This window comes from Lissotriton vulgaris, chromosome 5, assembly GCF_964263255.1.
Source record: "Lissotriton vulgaris chromosome 5, aLisVul1.2, whole genome shotgun sequence".
Taxonomy (NCBI): Eukaryota; Metazoa; Chordata; class Amphibia; order Caudata; family Salamandridae; genus Lissotriton; species Lissotriton vulgaris.
This window is the reverse complement of record NC_141693.1, coordinates 336,873,264-336,896,547: the sequence shown is the minus strand read 5'-3', so window position 1 is coordinate 336,896,547 and position 23,284 is coordinate 336,873,264.

The window sequence follows — 23,284 nt, the reverse complement described above, 5'->3', positions numbered from 1 at the left end:
CATAAAGACCTGTTTCGAAGCATCCTAAGATAAAGTGCTGGTGCTCAGACCCCTACAGGCCCCCCCTCCACTTAAAGCCAGGGGGCAGTGTTATGTTTGGAAAGTTGTAGATAAAATTGTAGGCTAATAATGGTAATTTTTGTGTGTGCTGTTTGGTTGATATCATCTGAAGTACATAGATTAAACATTTTAAAAATACTATCTATAAAGCTGTCTGCGGTGGGTTGTAGAGAGAGTGGTGTGGGGTGCGGCGGAGAGATGAAAAGTTTGAGGTAGTGTAGTTATATATAAATTGTAAAGGTGTATGTAAATATTAAATAAATACTTGCTGTTTGTTCTATGGCACTACTTGTCATCCTAGTGCTGCTCTGTCGTGCTCAATCACGTTGCAGCACTGGGTGTGGAAGTGGTTAGTGGAAGTTTTGTAAATGTATGTTATTATTTAAACATAATGAAGAATTGTGAAAAATAATTGAATCTATTTTTTGTTTTTCAGAAAATTATTTTGTTTGGATTAAAATTTGGAAATGCCAAGAAGAAGTAAAAAAAGAAAAAAAGAAAAGAAGAAAAATATATATTTCAGGAAAAGGCAAACATTTGCGTTAGAAAAAAATGGGAGTACTACAGAAACAGTTTGTTCTACTATAAGTACAAGATGAAAAAAAAGATCACACGAGGAAAAAGAAGAATTTTCAAGTAAGGTGACACAGAGTTCAATTTCATATACCAGGAAAAGGAAAGATGATAAAGAAATAGTATCTGTTACTCGGAGACAAAAGCAGTTTTATGAAAATTGTCAGAGACTTTTTCGATCTAAAGTGATTCAGAATTCAGTGAAAAGAATGCTGCAAATATAAAATGAACTTTTTTGAATTGAAAGAGAAACAGAGTATTGAAAGTATAGTGGATAGTGCTTTCAATTTAAAACAGAAGTTATTCATTGTGATTTTGAAGAGAAAGTATTAAACAGAACGTTTAGTTGTTACAAGGACCAGATCCATGTCACGTTAGAAAATATACTGAGAATAATAATAATAAAATATCTTTATTCGATTGTTTACATATAACAATCATAAAAGTGCATTTCATAAACATTTATCACACAATAAAATTGATAGGCAGAATGTTTGTAACCACATAAACACGATCACAAGCGGAATTACAAATTTATAATTAAAAAAGATAAAAATACAATTTTAATTTAAAAAAGGTTCCTGTCAGTAGCAACATTAATTAACCTTCCATGCTTTTTCTATGTTTAAGTGCTAGTTTTAAAAAACTGCATACAAACAAGGTACAATCGCTATTTAGCATTTGAAGGTAATAAAGTGCTGGTCTGAATTGTGCAAAATGTAGCTGTTTTAGTAAAGGTTTTAAAAACAGGTTACGAGGAACTGTATAATACAAGCAAAAAAATAAAAAGTGTGCCAGATCTTGCGGAGACTTATTGTCGCAGCCGCAAGCTGGCAACACTTGACCTCTATTGCCCCACTTGGCACAGCTAACAATAGGTGGAACATATCAAATCGGAACCTGGTCAGCAAAAAGCGTTCATAACCCGACAGAGGCCAGACTAAATAGGGTTCCATGTGAAGACTCGTTTTTGTGAGAGCGTGCAATCTCACACTGTTTTTCTTATACTCTCGCTCCTCCCTTGCCAGGTACCTAGATGTCATAAAGGTGTTCTTCACATAGATTACATCTGTTTTGGTTATTTTCTCAGGATCTAGAAAAAGGTCCGGCCGACCTAATTCAGAGAGACATCCACGGGATCTTATGCCTCCCTTCCCACTCTAGTGCCTCTCGCAAAATGTTTCTGGTGAGGGGTATGTCTATGTTTAGCCAGCTATTTAGCCAGCATAGCAAGGGATTTACAGCTATCCTGTCACTTAGATAGGGCATACCAAGTTCCTCATGAACAGAAAAGTTTGCCGTACCCCTAGGGAGCCTTAAAACCTGCTTTAGAAAGTTATTTTCGGTGACCTCAAGGGCATCTAGGGGTTCAGATCCCCAAATTTCACTCCCATAGCACGCAACTGCAATGCTTTTGGCTTGATATAGCTTCAGGACAGCGGCCACCGGGCTATTACCCATTTTCTTAGCAAAATCCATTATTGCTGCGTTAGTGCGCACTACCTCGCCCTTTTTCTTTTGTATTGCAGGTGCCCATATTAATTTATGGTCAAAAAGGACGCCAAGATACGAAAAAGTCTTTGTTGTCGGTATTTTTTCGCCATTTACGGAGTGGGGGTATGTTTTTTTTGGACCTGAGCCTGTCATCATTGCAAAAGATTTCAAATTGTTAATGCTCAGACCACGGGAATTCATAAATATGAAAAAAGAGTCCAACAGAGTTTGAAGGCCAATCGCCGTTCTAGAGATTAGGACGGCATCGTCCGCGTATAGCAGGACGGGCACGCCCTTCCTCCCTATGTATGGATAATCTATTCCAGTTTTTAATAAATGTTCCTCCAATTCGTTAATATAAAGATTAAAAAGGAACGGGGCTAAGATGCACCCTTGTCTAACCCCCCGATTTATCCTAAAATCCCTGGTTACTTTCATATCTTGTGTAAAACGGACATTTGCTCTTGTGTCCGAGTGGAGATCAGCTAGAAAGTTAATAAGATTTTGCTCCACACCCATTTTTTGCAAGACCTCCCAGAGCCTGCTTCTGTCAACGCAATCGAATGCGGACGATAAATCCATAAAGGCCATATATATGGATCCTTTTCTTACCATGGTATATTTGCCGTTTATTAGGTACAGGTTCTACCTCCCCCACTGTAAAACACAACAATTCTTCATCAGGAATATTAAAAACAATGTCCGCTTGTGGCTCGTCACTTTTGAAAATTATACTATAATGTGACATCCACTCTTCCTCAGGTATGTTGGTCCCAAGCGTAAAATTACTGGGGTCGTCGAACAAAGGCTTGTTTATAATATTCCAAAACTTAGAACTATTTCCCAAAATTACGGGATCACACAGAGATTCCCAGATGCCAGCTTTCACTTCTTTTTTCCGAGCAGCTAAAGTTATCTTGTAGTTGGTTCTCAGAGCTTTTATAAGGACGGGATCTCTTGGTTTATCCTTTAGTGCTTTTTTTAAATTACGTCCGACCTTGGAACAGGCTTGGTCGAACCATCTTGGTTGGGATTCACAATGTCCCCTTGCTGGTGTAGTTAGCAATTGACCAACTCTATCGTCCACAACGGAAAAGGCGGTTAAGGTCACTTCAGGCAAGGTGGTAGTAGAAACACAGAGTGCTAGTTCTTGGCCACAGCTGTTATTAATTGAATTATATAGGGTGTCACTGTTGACTTTTGACCACTTCAGGCGACGATTTCCGTTTATTGTCTTTAGAGAGCCACAGTCCTTCCAAGGCTTCCGGAGTTCAAAAAAGCCTCCTCTAATTTGAATAGAAATGGGGTTATGGTCACTGAAAATACTTGTTTGGATTTCAAAGTCAGTAGCTAGATCAGCAAGGTCTCTTGAAAGAAGAATATGATCTATATAAGAACCATTTCCAGGACCTTTATACGTGGGGACATCAAAAATGTGAGAATCCTCCGATATGCTAACAACAAAAGAACCGGGGGTCTATAACGGAGCTTCAAGTACTCCGAGCTGCTGCAAAACTCCTACATAAGTGAGTTAGGCGCTAATAGAGCTACAAAAGTCTCTATATCAAAATGTGTGCCAGGACAAACCTGTCGAAGGACCTACTGAGATTGTTGGTAAGACCCGTACAGAGATGTGTTGGATTCCCATCAAATAGGTATGTAGATCAAGTGTTCTCATTTGGTCATCCAAAAATGGGGAGGTATGTCTCTTGATCAATGAGACCCATCCATCGCCCTTACTCAATTGGGTCGCACCATCAATCGCTAAGGTACCCATGAACACATGATAAAGATGGGATCGAGTGCAGTGCAAAAATCAAAAGATGTGTGAGTCAAAAACAAGGGGTAAAAGGATCAATAGGCGAAAAACTCCAATGTAATTTGTCCTTTCCCTCAAACAAACAAGAACAATGCAGAGGAAGCAGTCTAAACATATAACTGCATTTACAAGGCCAACATGTTTCAGCCGGTAGGGACAAGATCCCATGGCTTTCTTCAGGGCCAGAGTTCTAAGCATTAGCTACTGCATACATAAAGTGAACGTAACGACAATCTGTAAAGGATATACATAAATAGTCCAAAATCGTGTTCCTCTGTACCAAACGGTGTCTCTTACATCTGAATAGTACAGGGAGTGTACCTCACCTTTCCTGGAACCCAGCTCAGGAAAAAGGAGGCCCCGCTCTGTCCGGCGTTGTCTCATCGCTGGACCCGAGCTTTGTGGAGTTTTTCGCCTATTGATCCTTTTACCCCTTGTTTTTGACTCACACATCTTTTGATTTTTGCACTGCACTCGATCCCATCTTTATCATGTGTTCATGGGTACCTTAGCGATTGATGGTGCGACCCAATTGAGTAAGGGCGATGGATGGGTCTCATTGATCAAGAGACATACCTCCCCATTTTTGGATGACCAAATGAGAACACTTGATCTACATACCTATTTGATGGGAATCCAACACATCTCTGTACGGGTCTTACCAACAATCTCAGTAGGTCCTTCGACAGGTTTGTCCTGGCACACATTTTGATATAGAGACTTTTGTAGCTCTATTAGCGCCTAACTCACTTATGTAGGAGTTTTGCAGCAGCTCGGAGTACTTGAAGCTCCGTTATAGACCCCCGGTTCTTTTGTTGTTAGGATTACAGTTAGGGGGATACGAACTGGGCAGGTCTTTAAATTTCCCTCAGACCCTCCTTCAATTGTTTGTGTTTTACTAATCCTCCGATATGGACATTGCAGCAGTCAAATTCCTGTTGTCGATTAAGTTGTTAACGTAGGTACCACGCAGCGTATGGTCAAAATGGAAGCCAGATCTGTTGTTACATCCTAAAAGACCAATAGGTGTCACTACAGGGTTACCGCATGGATGTGTATTAAAGTCTCCAGCAATAAGGGTGCTTCGGGGCAGACTTAATGCTTTAGCTATTAGGAAGTTATGTAGATGGAGAATATTACACTCCCTGTTTGAAGATACAGCATTGTAAAAGTTAATAAGGGTCAATGCCCTTTTGCCCCTCCTGAGCACCAAGACTTGGTTATGTCTGTTATCGGATTCCCTGATTGAGACCTGGCAAATGAGTGCAAGACTGATGTAAATTACCAGGCCCCCCTTTGATCTTCCACTATTCGACGGGGCTGCAGGTTGAAAAAAACTTTGGAAGCCCTCAATATGTACATTTACTTCTTCCAACCATGTTTCTTGGAAACACAGGATGGTATAGTTTTTTATAAATGATATCCATATGGGGTCCTTTACCTTAGTGGCCAGGCCAGCTACATTCCAGGATAAAAGTTTTATAATACATGCTGAAGTATCGCCTAGACCTGCTACCTGGGCGTTGATTGTAGATGGAGATATCACATGCTCCCCTTGAGCAGTTATTATATCTACTTGTGTTTCATCAGTGGTGTATAAGGGGTCTGCATCACTGGGAACTGCACATTGGACTGGAGTGGGAAAATGTAAAGGACTAAGCCCATTTAAGGGCGGCATGCTCTCTAATTGACTTACTGATAAAGCTGCCTTGAATGTTTCCCCTGACTCTTGGATGAAGTTATTTGTGCACTCTGATGTGGTACTCGCTGTTTTATGGGAAACTACTTCCCTGTATGGAAACTCAGAGTGAATAGAGGGGGGAATTAGGGGTACTATTTGTCAATCAATCTCATCCAAATAATCTGGGGCGTAAAGAGTGTCAAATCTGTTTGAGATAGAAACCCCATATTGCGTGTTTAGGTGATGTGGATGTGGGTAATACTGTTGCTGTGGGCAAAATGAGTACTCCCTTCTCTCGTGTTGTCTTGTGGGATAGCAATTTTGCCTACTCGGCCATGGGGGTTCCTGCCTATGGTTTATATAGTCCGTTGAGGTGGACGGGCCATAAGGCCATGAGGTTTCCCTAGGTTGGTAGTAAGCCATTGGTTCGAGCGAACCCCCCTGTCCATGGGTTAACTGTGATTGTTTTACATTATGACTAGGGTTATTAGAAGGATAAAAATAGCTCAAATCCATTGTGCGAATCAAACTATTTGTCGCGCCGTTTTTCCAACTATTGACAAAGCTAGCTGCACGACTATCACCAAAAGTAACCACGATACAGTCACCCTCAGTTGATTTAAATCTGGTACCCACCCAATCTACTCTTTTCACGTGGGAAATATGGCCATTTATATGTTGGGGAATCGGTCTGTGGGTTGTAAGCCAGTGACTCACCTTGATTTTTAATTCCACTTGAGATTCTGTTCTCTCTTCCGTTAATTTAGGTACACCAATCATAACGGTGGTGTACAAACTGGATTCAGGAGGAAGGTTTATGTGGAGTGGTCTTTTAGCTACCACAGGTTTTAACAATTTATCTCCTGTTTGTTTTGTGGGTATACTCAATTGGGGAGTTTTAATTTTGCTCGGTAGTTCTATATGGGTTGGTGCTAGTTTAGCTGGGGAGCTCTCGGCGGCCCATTCACTTTCCTCAGTTTCAGTGTCAGATAGAATTTGGGCATTAGTTAGAGTTGTGGGCACTATATGAGGGGGATTGACTTCTGTGTCTAAGTTTTTATCAGGTTTGGTGGAGAGAGTTTTTTCCTGACGAGCTGGCAAGTTTTGTTTACTAACAATGTTATGAGTAGCTTTCTTTGTCTGTGCCTTTTTGTTGTTGATTGAAACAAGGGAGCTACTAGCTGGTACAAAGGTGGAAGTTGTTTTTGGTGCGTTCAGTATTTTGAGCAAGGTAGATGATGCATCATTTTGGGCCCTTTCAAATTTTCCTAAAGCCTTCTCGATGTTAATAACTCTCTCGCTAATGGGCATCAAGAGAGTCTTAAGTAGGACTTCTAGTTCACTCAGAAGTAGTTTGTTATTTATCAATGGGTGATCTGTCTGCTCTGTATGGTCTATGGTCATGTGTGTAAGATCTGTCTGCTTTTTGCTCAAGAGCGGACCTGAAACCTGGCTAGTTGTAGATGGACACAAGTTTACTGTTTTTGATATGGGATTAGCCAATCTAAACGTGGACCAAATATCCTTAGCTGAGTGATGTTGTTTAGCCTTTAGGCGAGACATTTTTTTGGCTAAAGAGGTTTTTTTACTTCGTGTTCCAAGACACCTATTTATGTTTTTAATCGCTTGACTTTTCCCTGGGACAGATTCTATTGCTGTAGATGTTAAACCTACCATAAGTAGGGGTCCTTGTTCTGGGCGGACCATAGGCGACAAACATATGTTGGTGCCGTTTTCACTAAGCAGCATAAGACTATTGTCCTTACTATTGCCTATAGAGGGTATAGACAAGGCTGTTGAGGTGTTGTCTCTGGTTTGGGGACTAGGAAGCCCCGTAAAAATCAACATTAAGATGAACTCTTGAGAATTCATTGTATTGTCCTTAGAATTAACATTTTCAGTAGTATGTAGAGAAAGGTCCGGAAAACACAGGTCTGGAGTTAAAGATAGACGTCTTTCTGTATCCTGGATAGCATCTGCCACTACGCTAATCGTTTTCTGTAACATTAGATCGATAGCGGTTATTGTAGGAAGAGGGGTAGTGGAGACACTTTTTATTCTTGTTGCAGATCTCGTGGCCACAAGTGTCTTTCTAGTTTTAGACATCTTGACTTGAATTAACTAATGACTAACAGTTGTAAAAAGCTCCTTTAGTACGCAATATATAGGATACAAGTCAAATTAATCACCTTTGCACAGGATATCAAGGGGGGTGGCCCGTCCCGTCCTCCTCGGTCCCCTGAGGGCCACAGAGGGCCCGCCCTTTGCCCGGGCTTAGCCCGGCGCTGCCCCGCGCGCTCCCGCGACGCGGGAGGTGAGTGCCGTTTCATAGCGCCTCCTGGCCCGCTCCGCCTCAACGCGACTTCCGGTCGCGGAGGCCGCTGGGAGTTGTGGTTTTTCTCTGTGTCTCCCCCTCACTGCGGCAGCATGTTGGAGTGAGGCTGCGGCGGGGGGATGACAGGCAGCGGTGGAGCGGCGTCGTAGGCAGCAGTCCCGGTGTCACAGGAGTCCCTCAGGCAAATTAGGCATCCGTTTACTGTGTGGCAGGAAATAGTTTTACAAGCGCCCGCTCCTCAGCAGGTGAGTGCCGATTTATAGCGCCTCCTGGCGCGCTCCGCCTCAACGCGACTTCCGGTCGCGGAGGCCGCTGGGAGTTGTGGTTTTTCTCTGTGTCTCCCCCTCACTGCGGCAGCGCTGTTGGAGTGAGGCTGCGGCGGGGGGATGACAGGCAGCGGTGGAGCGGCGTCGTAGGCAGCAGTCCCGGTGTCACAGGAGTCCCTCAGGCAAATTAGGCATCCGTTTAACAATGTAAAAAATGTCCAATGGGACTCTCGTCACGATTGTTTGGTGTAACAGTTGTATAAGGCGTCCAAAGATGATCTTTCTGTACACAGTAAAAACTCTTCCGATAGTAGCTTGTATCGATTCTTCACAGTAACAGGGGCAGAAGTGTTGTCAAACAAAGTTATTTCAGTACCTTGAATTCGATTAAAGTCGCGCGCCGCCCGCACCCACAGTCTGCAGCAGGACCAGGCAAGAAGAATGGTGGACTCCACGCGCGACGGGAGGGGCGGGGCGGGGAGCGCGCGGCGCGTAACGCGTCACACTGGCTGGATACTGAGAAGTATGGGCATTCTCTGGTTTGTCTTTGAAGAAAAGTTTGTAGAAGTGTTTTTGATCAGTTGAGGATGTTAGCAGTATGTGATTCACAAACACAGAAGTTTATGAGGAAAGTGTACTATTTAAAAAGTTCTGCAATATTTTTAAGTGAACGGAGTACAAGTCTTTTATATGCTTCTTTATCACTTGTTCCAAAAAAGTGTGATGATATCGAAATGTGATATTTTGGTTCAGAGGGGCAGTTCAGATGTTGGAGGAGATGGGAAAGTGATTAGCACAGTTTGAAAAAGAAATTGGAAAGTTTAATGTAGTGTGGTCTGAAATACGAAACTATGTTTGTGTTTGTTGTTGACGTACTGATTATAAAAGTCAAAGTAGGAATGTTGATTTGTATTGGAAAAGTGAAAAGGCGAACAATGTAAGTGGCTAGAATTTACAATGTACTTGTTGGTGGAAGGTCAATTTGAGTTAGGTAGTGATCAACGTATATGTAAATATTGTTATAACAAATTAGAAGAGAACAAAATGCCTTTTAGAGCGGTACATAATAACTTAGAATTAGCAGCTATTCCGGAGGAACTGGCAGAATTGAATACATACGAGTCTGTTCTAATTCAATGTGTTCATTCTTTTCAAAGTATAATTTGGATGGAACCTAAAACAGGTAAACTGCAATCAACAGACTTGCAAAGATGTTTGAAGGAAGAGTGGTGTAGTTACATTTGGTTTTTAAGAAACATTTTTAAACTATTGCTGGAGTGAAAGAAGAAAATTAGGCATTAGTCATTCTAGGAAATGGTGTAGTAACAAAAAGTCGGAAAATATGGCAAGAATTTGCGGGTGTTATTAAAGTTGAAAAGGCTACCTTATATCTTATAGAGAACAATATTTATTACAAAACTGTAAATGTGGGTGAACAGGTAATACGTATAGAAGATGAATCTTGTTGACCGATATTCTGAAGCCGCAATCTATGTAGTTTGGTCATTAAACCTTCCACCTTCTCCTGTAGGAAACAGCTGTGGAAAATAATGATCTTCCACAGTTTTCTCCCATACACTCATTAGAGTTCCCTGTGCTTTTTTTATTTCAAATAACTTAATGTTGCTTCCTATTACTTCTTTTAAATGCAAAGATATACTGTGTAAGGTTCATAAATATCAATGCTTGACTTGTCCACTTTCTCAATATGATCACTTGAAATTTCAGAATATATTCTGAAGAGCATAGATTTCGACAGTGCATTTTATAAATATTTCACCTTTTGTTTGAAAGTGTTGTGTCTTCTGTGTTGTTTGCAGTGACCAACATACTTAAAACTAAAGTTCATCAATAAGTTCCTTCTGCGAAAGAATTTGTGGAGAATGTTCAAGAAAGAGATGGAAATTTAGAAGGACACTTACTCAATTTGATGGCATGTCAACGTGGAACAAATGAGTATTGGTATTGTCGTCATGAAGAACTCATGTGTATGTTATGGAACGTAGGTACAAGAACATGGTTTGTCTCACTTAGTTGTGCAGAGTATGCATGGGAAGATTTGATTGACGTTGTAAGAGAAGCAAATTCCAATACAAAAAAATTTGAAATAAAGACTAGTGGTGAACTGTGTTCATGGGATCCTGTAAATGTGTTGCAGATATGGATAAGTTACTTACCTGTAATCCTAGTTCTCTTCCAGGGGTATCCGCATCAAAGTCATAAGCACTGATTATTCCCGCCCATGTGCGGGACCCCGGAAACAATATAAAAATATATATGTAAAGAGCACATATATCTCGCTCCACATATATGTATGTACATATACTATTTTTCTCACCACAATGCAGCTCCATAACTGAGGGTAAAAACAATGTAAACACATATACATGCACTGCAATTATTTAGGAAACAAAAGAAAGCAAACACATTAGGTCAAATAATCTTTGAACTTTGTGTTTTAATGAGTAAACCACTCATAAATCCTGAAAATTGCTTATAAATAGACATTGTTAGCCCTCAGGCTGCATTGTAAAAACAATAGCATAGAAAATGAAACCATTATCAACAAAAAACTGGCACCGTGCCTTTAAGGCAGCCATGACCCCAGGCTTCCCATCATGCCTCAGGGGTGACAGTTAGGTCAGTTGTTCTTTGCATAACCCTGAAGACAGGGCTCAACCACAAGATTGAAAAACAGTACCGAATCTCATTTACCTGGGGAGGCGGGTGGGTTGCTTATGACTTTGATGAGGATACCCCTGGAAGAGAACTAGGATTACAGGAAAGTAACTTATCCTTCTCTTCCAGGGGATCCTCATCAATAGTCATAAGCACTGAATAGAATAGCAAGCCCATCAACCCCCTGCAGGTAAATGAGAAGTACATGACCCAACCAAATTATAACAGCCAAATCCTCAGCTGTTAAACAGATTCCTCAGGGAGGCCTGGCCCACCTGGGTATCGGCTCTCGTGTCAGAATCTAGACAGTAATGTCTGGCAAATGTATGGACGGGCCTTCAGGTCGCCGCTTTACAAATCTCAGACATGGGCACATCATGCAGGTAAGCTGCCGTGGCTGCTCTACCTCTAGTGGAATGCGCCTTAGGAGTACCCCCTAAAGGCTTCTGCGCCAATTGGTAAGCAAGCTTGATACACGAAACGATCCACCTGGAGATAGAACGTTTCGAGGCAGCATGACCAGTTCTGATCGATCCCTAGTTAACAAACAATTGATCAGAATGTCGAATAGACTTGGACCTGTCCAGATAGAACTTTAAAACCCTTTTCAGGTCCAAAGAGTGTAACGCCCTCTCAGCTGGTGTAGAGGGATTAGGAAAGAAAGTGGGTAAAGAGATAGCCTGATTGACATGAAAATCTGATACCACTTTCGGCAGGAAAGAAGGGTGCGTTCTAAGCACCCCTCTGTTCAAATGAAAAACTGTATACGGTTCTTTAGTACAGAGAGCCTGAATTTCGCTCACCCTACGGGCTGACGTAATCGCTACCAAAAAAGCCACTTTCCAGGAAATATGCTGTAAAGTAGCTTTATGAATGGGCTCAAAAGGAGGGCCCATCAATTTTGATAGGACTAGGTTCAGCTCCCAGGGCGGAGCAGGAGGCCGTGCAGGAGGGTACACCTTTTTCAGACCTTGCAGGAAATCTTTTACTGCTGGAAGCTGAAAAAAAGAAGTTTGTGAAGGTGATCGCCTATAAGCTGTTGTAGCGGCTAAATGCACCTTAATGGAATTAAACTTCAAACCTGCTTTAGTCAGGTACAACAAGTATGGGAGAACTGCTTCTTCCTGACTCTTTACTGGATTGTGACCATTCTGCATGCACCACATATAGAATCTCTTCCACTTGCATGCATAAGAATGTCTTGTGGAAGGCCGTCGTGCTTCTTTCAGAATGGACATGCAGCCCTGTGGCAGTCCTAGATGGCCGTACTGGATGACCTCAGGAGCCATACTGCCAAGTTCAGTGACGGAAGGTTAGGATGGTGAATCCTCCCGTTCATCTTCGATAACAGGTCCTGCCTGCATGGAAGCCTCTTGTGAGGAGACACTGACAGGTGAAGTAGGTCCGTGTACCACCATTGCCTCGGCCAGTCGGGGGCAATCAGGATCATTGTTGTGCACGAGTTGTTCAGCTTGCTCACCACCTTCGGGATCAGCGGAAGGGGTGGAAAGGCGTACACAAACTGCCCTGACCAGTCGATTAAAAGAGCATTCCCTCTCGTTCCTGGTCGATAGAACCTGGAGGCGAAGCTTGGGCATTTGGTGTTTTCGTCGTCCGCGAAGAGATCTATGGAAGAACGACCCCATGACTGGAAAATGTTGTCTAGCACTTCGTCGTTGAGAACCCAGTCTTCTTTGTCTTCGAAGTGCCGACTTAGTGCGTCCGCCCTCACGTTCTGCTCTCCTGGGAGGTGGACTGCCTGAACAGACAACTTGCGAGCCAGAAGCCAATGCCAGATGCGCTGAGCTTCCAGAGACAGAGTCCTTGAGCGTGTTCCTCCCTGCTTGTTCAAATAGTACATCGTGGTGGTGTTGTCCGTCTGTACTAGAACCATTTTCTCCTGAAGCGAGGGAAGGAACGCTTTGAGAGCCAGGTGAACCGCTCTCAATTCCAGCAAGTTGATGTGATATGTGCTTTCTTTGGAAGACCACAGAACCTGCACTTGTAGAGGACCCATATGCGCCCCCCATCCTTGTAACAATGCGTCTGTGATGATCGTTTGTGTGGGAGGAGATTGATGGAACAGAATCCCCACCTGCATGTTCTGTCTCTTCGTCCACCACTTGAGGGAAGATTGAGCTACCTCCGACAAAGTGATCTGATCGTCCCATCGATCTGAGTATTGGTCCCATTTGTCCTCCAGATCCTGCTGAAGAGGACGCATCCGAAGTCTGGCGTTCGGTACCAGGAAAATGCAGGAAGCCATCGACCCCAAGAGTGAGGCTATCTTCCGCACCTTCTGAGACCTGTGGTGAAGAATTGTCTGGCATTTGAGGGCTATCGAAAACTGTCTCTCCTCCGAAGGAAACACTTTTCCTAGCTCGGAGTCTAGCAGAGCTCCTAGGAAGTGGATCTTCTGAGTGGGTTGAGAAACAGACTTGCTGTAATTGACATGCAGTCCGATACGCTGACACAGTTCTATGCATGTCTGGAATTGATTCCTTACGTTGTCTGGAGTTGGACCTTTCAACAGCCAATCGTCTAAGTATGGGTATACGAAGACTCCCCTGCGGCGTAGAGCTGCCGCCACCACTGCGACACACTTCGTGAACACCCTGGAAGCCGACTTCAACCCAAACGGAAGGACTTTGAACTGGTAGTGGGAGGTCCCCACCCGGAACCGAAGGAATCTCCTGTGATCGGGCCGTATTGGTATATGAAAGTACGCATCTTGAAGGTGCATCGAACACATCCAATCCCCCTTCTTGAGATGTGGATATATTTGGTGAAGCGCCAACATGCGAAACTTTTCTTTTCGTACATGCAGATTGAGTGTTCTCAAGTCCAGAATGGGCCTGTATTCTTCCTTTTGGCCCTTTTTTCTGACCAGAAAATACCTCGAGTACACTCCTTTCCCCCTTTGGGACACCGGCACTCTCTCGATGGCTTCTTTTTCGAGGAGTGTAGCTACTTCCTTCTTTAACCTTTGTAGCTGGTGGCTCGATGTTGACATCGGGGAAACGGGTGGAGGTAGACGATGGAAACGAAGACAGTACCCATTCTGCAGCGTAGACAACACCCATTGATCTTTTATGATGGCCTGCCACTCTGTCCTGTGATGCGCAATGCTTCCCCCCTCTGGAGTGGGTAACGGCGCTGGGGGAAGTGAATACTCATTGCTTCTGCTGAGATTTATTGGAAGTTGTTGCCTTGGCGCTGATTTCCATTTCCTTTGGAATTGCCCTTGCCCTTGTATTGAGACTTTTGTTGGCTCTGCTGGTTCTGGCCTTTCTGCCAGTGAGGGTTTGAACCCTCTGTTTCGAAGAACCCTTGTTGTTCGAACAGAATTTCTTCCTGAATTCCTTTTTCTTCTCAAGCCCCACGGCTTTGAGGGTGTCCAACTCAGTCTTCATGCGTTGCATCTCCTCATCCGCACTTGCTCCAAAAAGAGATGTGCCTGAAAAAGGATTGTTTAGGATTCTGGCTTGAGCCTCTGGTTTCAATGCTGTGAGGCGTGACCAAGAGGTTCTCCTTGCTGTGATTCCATGTACATAGCCATGCGCAGCCAGCGTTGCCCCATCTTCCGCCGCTCCTATAATCTGATTGGAGACTTGACCGCCCTCCATCAGAACCTCCTCAAAATCCTTTCTATCTTCCTGAGGAAGTTTAGCAGTAAATCTCTGAAGTGAGTCCCACAGAGCTCTGTCATACCTGCCGAGCAGTGCTTCCGCATTGGAGACTTTGAGGAAAGAGGCTGAGGTGTTACAAACTCTTCTCCCCCATGAGTCTTGCACCTTGCTATCCTTGTCCGGAGGTACCGTGGATGAGGAAGCTACCGCATTGGATTTTCTAGCCGCCGCAATGATTACTGAATCTGGCGGGGGATCAGCCTTGAGGAACAGAGGATCCTCCTCCGGAGGGCGATACTTTTTGAGAATCCTCGCTGGAACGGACTTCACCGTTGCCGGAGTGAGGAAGACTTTGTTTACAGGTTCCATTATACCCGGAACCATCGGCAACAACGGTTTGGGTGCTGTTCTGTGTTGCAGGGTTTCAAATATGACAGTCGTCTTGATTTGTGGAGCTGTCATCGGTACTCCCAGCTTCAGGGCTCCCCTGCCCAAGATATCCTGGAACGAGAAAATATCTTCAATTGGAGATACCCTCGAGCGTGGGCTGCTTGTAAGGGTCGGAGAGTAAGCTCTGTGAGAACGGGTTCTGGAAGAACTTGAAGAACTACGTGACCTCCTGGACCTAGATCTTCTGCTTGAACGCATTTTAGAACGAGAACGCTCTCTGTGACGAGAATGTCTCTTACTGGAATGCTTAGAACAAGACCGTCTCTGCAGGGCAGAGTTTGGTCTCGATATCTTTTTAGGCGATCTGCCGTCTCCTTGTCCTTTGCCCAGTGGTGAAGAGGTCTATTCCACCTTGGGGAAAGATGAATAGAAGGAGATTTGTGGATGGGATCCTTCACTGGTGAACGTGACCGTGGAGGTCGATCCGTTCGATCCTGTTGCGATCTTGCAGGAGATTTGGACCTCTCCCTATTCGATGCGCAGCTTTGTGCATCCGAGTATCTGCCACTGCAAGATGATGAGGAAGATGAAGAAAGACTCACTAGAGATCCAGAGGAAGACCTCGACCGAGATCTCTCTTCCGCAATCCTCCGTCTCTTGGCAGGGGGATCTTGCACTGGAGATTGTCCCACCTCCACAGCCGATGCTGAACCTGGAGAACCCAACTGTGGTCCTAGGACTTGAGCCTGGTCCAATGAGCCACTTTCCTTGACCTGAACCACCTGTGCCAAAGGTGACGTCTCCTTTGATCTTGCAGGAGAAATGTTCTCTGGCTGCGAAGAGCTCCGTTCCCTGGATCTTTGCTGATCCATTGACGGTGGTCGTAACAACGTCGAGCGCCGAGCAGGCAGACGCTCTCTCGACGTCGACCGTGCTTTCTGTAAAGTCGACCTCGGGTGGCGATGACTGTCCTTCGACGTTGAAGGTTGTTTGCTCGACGTCGATGGAGGCTGTTTCGACGCCGATCGCCGTTGGTTCGTCGGCGACTGGGCGTGCCTCGAGTGTGAATGACGCTTCGACGTCGAACGCTCTTGACCAGGCGTTGACGTTGGCTGCATCGACGTAGACCGATGATGTGTCGACAGAGGCTCCCTCGACGCCGAACGACCATGACTAGTCGTCGACGGAGGATGACTCGACGTCGAACGCCGATGGCCCGGCGTCGACGGAGAATGCCTCGATGTCATAGCATGACGATGCTGCTTCAACGTCATATGACTCGCCGTCGAGCTCTTCCGCTTCGACGGGGATCTGTCCCTCGACGCTGACTGTAGCGGAGGTACCTTAGATGTAGACGCTGAAGACATCTTCTTCGTCGCCGTCGACTGCTTCTCCAACGCCGATCCCAACGTCGAATGTGAACCAGTCGGGGCTTCTCTCGACGTCGACCGCGTCTTCCGACTTTTCTGCTTCTTGGGAGATCTTCCTCTCTCAGAAAGCCCATAAACTCGAATCCTCTCACGTTCCTTAAGAGTCCTGGAAGTTAAAACCTGGCAGTGTTCACAGGTTTTAGAGGAATGAGAATCTGGTAAGCACAGGATACAGACTGAATGAGTGTCTGTCTTGGCCATCTTCCTTCCACACGAAGGACGTTTGTCAAAGAGAGATGGCATCTTTGACAGGAAAAACACCTTTTTTAAGCCTAAAAAAGGTTTAAGCAACACCCTATGTCAAAAAGACATCGAGTGAAAGCAAAAATTGTAGATTAGTTGTAATATTTTTTGACAGAAAGTCAAAAAAGAAAGGAGCTGTTTCACCAGGGTCCTGACTGAAGGAGCTGGAAAGAACAACTGACCTAACTGTCACCCCTGAGGCATGATGGGAAGCCTGGGGTCATGGCTGCCTTAAAGGCACGGTGCCAGTTTTTTGTTGAAAATGGTTTCATTTTCTATGCTATTGTTTTTGCAATGCAGCCTGAGGGCTAACAATGTCTATTTATAAGCAATTTTCAGGATTTATGAGTGGTTTACTCATTAAAACACAAAGTTCAAAGATTATTTGACCTAATGTGTTTGCTTTCTTTTGTTTCCTAAATAATTGCAGTGCATGTATATGTGTTTACATTATTTTTACCCTCAGTTATGGAGCTGCATTGTGGTGAGAAAAATAGTATATGTACATACATATAAGTGGAGCGAGATATATGTGTTCTTTACATATATATTTTTATATTGTTTTTCCGGGGTCCCGCACAGGGGCGGGAATATTCAGTGCTTATGACTATTGATGAGGATCCCCTGGAAGAGAATGTAATGATAGGTTTCAACCTATCATATCTGCAATAAAAAGAATACACCTCTTGGAGAGGTTACCGATTTCCTTTGAAGAAAGGAGTATCAAGCAAGAGGTGCACCTCATATACATATTCTATTATGGATCAAGGATGAATCTAAATTTGGAAATGATTCTGATGGAACAGTATTGTCTTTCATTGAATAGTATGTGACGTGTGAGATACCAAGAGAAGAAGGAGATAGAAGCTTGAGATAGCAAGTGTTACGTTTCCAAAGTCACAGTTGTTGAAAGTATTGGAGAAGAAAATACAAGTCTAAAGGAACATTTTACACCAGATGTTGATTTGATTTTTCCTGTCCAGTCTTTTGTAAAGGAAGAGTAAATATTTTTTGTATTCTGAAAAGCACACAATAACTTGGAAATTTCCGAAGATTAACTACAAGTTAAAAAGAAGAGAAGTGTCAAAGTATATCAAATATTACAATCCAGTAATTTTTAAAATGTGGAATGCGAACATGGACATTCAGTAAGTTGCAGATAACTCAATTGCTGTTGCATGTTATGTTACATCGTACATAACAAAATCAGAAAAAAAAGAGATGAATGAACTGTGGGAAGAAATTGCACAAGAGAAAAGCCTTAGTAAAGAATTGTCCAGCTTTACTTTGAAAATGTTTTCCTACCGAGAAATTGGATTGTATGTATGTTCAGACTGATTGTGCTCTTCAAGTTTAAATTCAAAGTTACGAGGAATCATTTGGGTAAGTTTAAATCTTGCCTTCAAATGAAATTGAGTCTTGAAATCATTTAAAGAAATTGAACAATTAGCAGTAAATGAAGCAGACAGTACAGACAATCTTAAAACTAATATGTTGGACACGTACTAACCAAAAAGGAGTCAGCATCTGGAACAGCTATTTCTGTATGAAGTACTTCAACATTATAGCTTCAAAAGAAATGTGAAAGAGAATGTAAAAGAAGGAAAATATGCAGTAGTTGGATGCCATGGTTGTTTAGAAAAACATGCAAAGAGTAATCTCATAAACCACAAGAAAGTTAGTTGTGAAACTTTAGATAAGAGAGAATTTTACTATTTAGCACTTCTGCAAGGTATAGTGAAAGTAAATTATTTGGAGACTTTGACGGTTACGAAGATTTTTGTAATACATGTGGAGTTGCATGTACAATTTTCGCTATGTATTTAAAAATGTTGAATGATGAAGTTGAACAGGAAAAGACTATTACAGCTGAAATTAGTAATGAAAGTGCTCAAGATAGTGAAACTAATGGTCCATGTAGTCACAATCTTCTTGGATGACCAATACTGGAAAATGAAGCAGCGATTGCTATGCATGAAGTTGAAATTGCAATGCGGTACAGCAGGTCCGAACAATGAAACAGTGCCTTGATTCTATGATTGAGAATGACAGAAGTTAAAGTCTGTGATAATTTTTGTGTACCCCCTCTTACCAGGTGCAATCAACTGTAGGTCCCAACAGTGGAATGGTGTCTTGATCCCACAATGGATGATGTTAGAATTGAATCTGGGAGTGGAGATGAAGGTACTCCCTTTAACTGTGTGTAACCAACTCCAGCCACACAGGAGGAGGAATCGCTATAGTCCATAAGAAATCTATCCGCATCTCAACCAGCTCTGACGCCAACCTCGCCAACTCCGAACACCTTCACTTCCAGATCCACATCGACCCCAAGACCACACTCAGAGGCACCCTCCTCTACAGACCACCAGGACCCCGCGCAAAATTCAGTGAAGACATCACGGACTTCATCACTCCTCACGCGCTCCCCTCCAAAGACTACATCCTTCTGGGAGACCTCAACTTTCACCTCGATAAGATCAACGACCGCAACACCGCCACCCTCGTGGACAACCTCACCAACCTCGGACTTAAACAACTGGTCACTTCCCCCACCCACATCGCAGGCCACACACTCGACCCCATCTTCACCTCCAGCAACCATGTCTCCTTCAGCCACACTACGGACCTCATCTGGACTGACCACAGATGCATTCACTTCACCTACAGTATGGCTATGATTAATTTCATAGAAGACTAGAAGACTATCCCTTCGATCCCACATCCAGCACTATGTGTACGCTGGATGTGGAATCTTTGTACACGAATATCCCACAATTTGAATCTCTACGTGTAATAGAGAAGGTCCTTGAATCAAGAGAACGACCCCATAATGTACCTTCCCTGTTCATTCTGGAACTATTAGAAATTTGTCTCACAAAAAACTTTTTTCTCTTTGAGGGACAATTTTACGGCCAAGTGAAAGGGACATCCATGGGAGCAATTTTTGCTCCCAACCTGGCCATTCTGTACATGGACCATCTGGAGACCAACAACATCCTTCATACATCGAATCCTTTCCACAATGGCATCGCCTTGTGGAAAAGATATATCGATGATATCTTCTTACTATGGAATGACTCCCCTGAAAACCTTACAGGCTTCCAACACTGGCTTAATAACAACAGCGGTGGACTCAGCTATACCCTGTCCACAAGCAAGGATTCCATCCCTTTCCTTGACCTTCAAATAAGACACACAGAAGGCCGGCTTACAACCACATTACATCGTAAGCCGACTGAGCGTAACACCTTGCTCGAGTATAACAGCCATCACCCAAGGGCCCTACGTGATTCTCTACCTTTTTCACAATTCCTCCGCATCAGGCGCAATTGCTACTTCAAGGACAACTATTTTGCTGAGGCGAAAATACTCAGCAGAAAATTGAGAAATAGAGGTTACCCACGAAAATTGGTACGTAATTCCCTAAAAAGAGCGTGGTACTGCCCAAGAGAGAACCTTCTAGAACCTAAAGAAAAAAATGCACAAGATAAACTTATTTGTGTGACTACATTCTCACCAGCGTCCAATGCCATCAGAAAAAGCATACTCAAACACTGGCCAGTTATCAATACAGGCCTCCTGACACTAGAGAAACCAATGTTCGCTTTCAAACGGTCCAAAAATGTTAAAGATCATCTTGTTAGAGCAGCCCTCCCTTCAAAAACACAAAAAACAACCATAACTGATGCCTGGGGCCTACCACCGGTTCTGGGCCATGTTAAATGTGGGGGTTGTATATGCTGTGATACCACTATAGAGGGTAAAACGTTTGAATTTGGCAACATAAAATTCGACAGGAATTATTTTTCTAATTGTAACTCTGCGAACTTGGTGTATGCTATCCTGTGTCCTTGTAAACTCATTTATATAGGACAAACAAGTCAGAAAATAAAGCTAAGGATTGGACAACATAAAAGCAGGATAAAATGCCAAACAGCTAATGCCCCATTGGTGGAACATTTTATTGCAAAGGGGCATACCGAGAAGGACTTTCTTTGGACAGTGATTACAATCATCAAACCCCCACCAAGAGGAGCAGACATGTCTCAGCTGCTAAACAAGGAAGAATTACACTGGATCCTACGCACTAACAGCATTCGGAATGGGTTAAATCGACTAGAAGATTGGACATCCCTCCTCTGATCCTTCAAAACACCTGCCGAAATGATTGCATCTTGAATTAACTGCGTTCATGTACTGTTTAAACATGCTTACATGCATGACATTTGAGCACTATTCACCACTATAAAATGGCCGCGCTAAAAAATGCCACCTCGCTTCACTCGTGATAGTCCTTCTACGCTGTTCACTATCACTCCTCCCTTTCCTTAAAAATCACTTTCACGCGCACTTTTTTCGAGCACCAGATCGCCAGACCCGTGGCTGCCTCCAAGTCATCCCGAAGTAAGTACAAGTCCTAAACAGACCCTTGGTAATGCCTGACTTCAGCGCATAGTATATAAATCTCTGTGGCATCTTCTCGCCCAAATACAGAGAGCCATTGTGCAATTCGGCGTATCCCTAAAAAATGCTGTGATTAAACCAACACGCGCTTTCCATAACGGACCGCGAAGCTGCAGGTAAACAGTTAAAACCACCACGGGCCACTGCTCGCAGTCACTCCCCAACTCTCCTTCTCTAACCGGAGGTTTTCTCTCGACAGAATATTTTGCGAACAATGCCAGGTTAACCACGAGAATACAGGTTCACCGGCTGTCTTAATTCTGTAGGTGTCAATTTTTGCTGTACCGCACTATGTAAGCATGTTAAACGCTTAGCCACAACTAAACTTGGCGATCACCCCTGATAATCCCCGCTCACTCGCCGTTCTCACATTACGCTCGGCGTCCCTGTTGCACATAAATCACTGGCAAACGATTGTAGATTGACGCCCGTTTGCTCTCGGCGCCACTGCGGCACTAAGACCACCAGTTCACAGTCCCTATTAATAAAGCTGATCAAAATCAAGCTTTTGCCTATTTCACGTACAAACAAATGGTCACTTTTTATTATGCATGTCACCATTCACCCAGTGTATTTGACCAGAAGAACTAAATGAGGATTTAAACTATATGCCTGCCATTCATGTTATTTTTCTTTTTCTTTATTTTTTTCCCTCCTTTTTCCTCCCATTGTAAATAATGTTTATGATGTAAATGTGATGGAAAGGCCAATTAATATGGTTTTAATAATTCAGACAACAATAATGTCATCCAATGTCCTGATGATGATGCCCACAATCTAAGAAAGGCATCGAAACGTCGACACATAAACCCCATATGCAAAAAGTGTATGTAACATGGATAATTGCAATGGTGCGGTCTAAAATTTGAGGTCTGTCGCATTGAAAAGCTAATGTACAGACATATTTTGTGCTTTTTCCATTTCTGTCCCCTTTGTTGTTGTCCTGTAAATGTTGAAGGTCACGGCTGTGCCCGCTTGACATTTTTTACAATCAAAACTATTCTCCAGACTCAAAATAAAATCCTGTCCGGATGGACAGAAGACATTCATTCTATTTTGTGTATGATCATTGCTCATAATAATTCTTGTTATAGGGACCACTGTTCTTTATAATACTTAATGCCCAAGGTCCCTATGTGATACCTTATGGGTTCCCTTGTTTGTTTGACACTTCACTTCACCTACAACAAACCAAAACCCAGCATCCACCTCCAACCTACCTTGAAAAGGAACTGGAACAAAACCACCACGGACCAAATCTCCGCATCGCTCCTTCAACACACCCCAGCCCCCTCCTCCAACGCTAACGAAGCCGCCGCTAACCTCACCCTATGGTTATCCAACACCGCTGACACCTTAGCACCTCTGAAAAAACGTCAAAACAAACCTGGCAGCAAGAAGGCCTCATGGTTCAACAATGATCTCAAGAAGTCCAAGAAACTCTGCCGCTCCCTTGAAAAGGCCTGGAAAAAAGACCCAACCACCAGCACCAAAGACGCCTTGTAATGGCTGGATTTTCTGTTTAGATGGGATCAGCCCCCAGGGGCCCCTATGACCCAGCCAAAACGTACTCACCTTCCCTCCTCAGATCGTATTCACAATGAGTAGATATACAGGTAAATATACAGGTCGCACCTAAGGATGGGGAATGACAATATATGTATGTACGGATTTTCTACAATATCTTATTCACATCAGTTGGTCTCGCGGCCACCCCGACCCAGACCGTTCTACCCTAGGGCAGATCTGACACACAATCCGGTGCGTCTACACATGGGCCTGCAGAACCCAATGCTCTCTTTTCCAAACTGTTCGCAATCCTGCGAAACTACACGCCAGTATCCTCCCTGGCGTTCTCACTTATTCAAGCCACAATCCAGTGGGTATCCACACTGGTCTCCCACCCAGTGTTCTCACTAACGCCGCATATCAACGACGACCACATTCCTATGAATCATTATCGGGATAATATCTCAATGTTCTACTCGGGATAAGACTACAATAATAACTTTGAATAGGGTTCCAGATTGTATAGTGTACTCCCTGCTCTTGACATCGAAAGTCCACCCACTCCCTTCTTATTCACTCACCATTTACCTGATCGGGATTTCTCATCCGTTCACCCAAACAGTTCCTGACTAGAAGTGCGGTTTACCAAGATTGAACATAAGCACCAGGTACACAGTAATTCTATATGAATTAGGGTATTTATTAACAA